Below are 631 nucleotides of genomic sequence, written 5' to 3'. Positions count from 1 at the left end.
GGAGCGCCGTATGGATAACATCTTCGAATGTTATGCATATTCGGATCGACGGAGGGTCCAATATGCCGCTGCTCAATTAGCAGAGAATGTGCTAGCTTTGTGGGATAGGGAAACCACCGAGCGACGACGAGCTCACATAGAGCAAGTTGGGACTTGGCGTGAGATGAAGGTTCTTATGCGCAAGAGATATGTTCCTCCGCATTTCCACCGAGAACTTCAAAGGAAGTATCGGAAGCTAGCCCAGAGAGCTAGGCCGGTGGAAGAATATTTTGAGGAGTTCGAACAAATTAGGAGTCGATTAGAGCTCGAAGAGGATGAGGAGACGGTGATGTCTCAGTTCTTAGATGGACTCCAAGAACGTATTGCTCGTAAGGAAGAGCGCCATCCTTACCATGATCTCCATGAACTCCTACACTTAGCCGTCCAAATAGAAAAGCAAGATCAGAGGAAACAATCCCGGCTAAGTAGAGTAAGATCCCAAGTAGGACCCTCCTCATACTCACCAAAGCCTTCATCTGGTCCTAGGAAAGAAACGCCTGAGGTTAAAGTCTCGCATGACCTCCGGGATAAAGGAAGAATCCCCGAAGCTTCACGAGCTCCGAAACCACCCGTAGATAACCCTAGGGACACT

This window comes from Tarenaya hassleriana, unplaced genomic scaffold (assembly GCF_000463585.1).
Source record: "Tarenaya hassleriana unplaced genomic scaffold, ASM46358v1 Cleome138, whole genome shotgun sequence".
In the NCBI taxonomy this organism is placed as follows: domain Eukaryota; kingdom Viridiplantae; phylum Streptophyta; class Magnoliopsida; order Brassicales; family Cleomaceae; genus Tarenaya; species Tarenaya hassleriana.
This window is presented reverse-complemented; position numbering follows the sequence as displayed.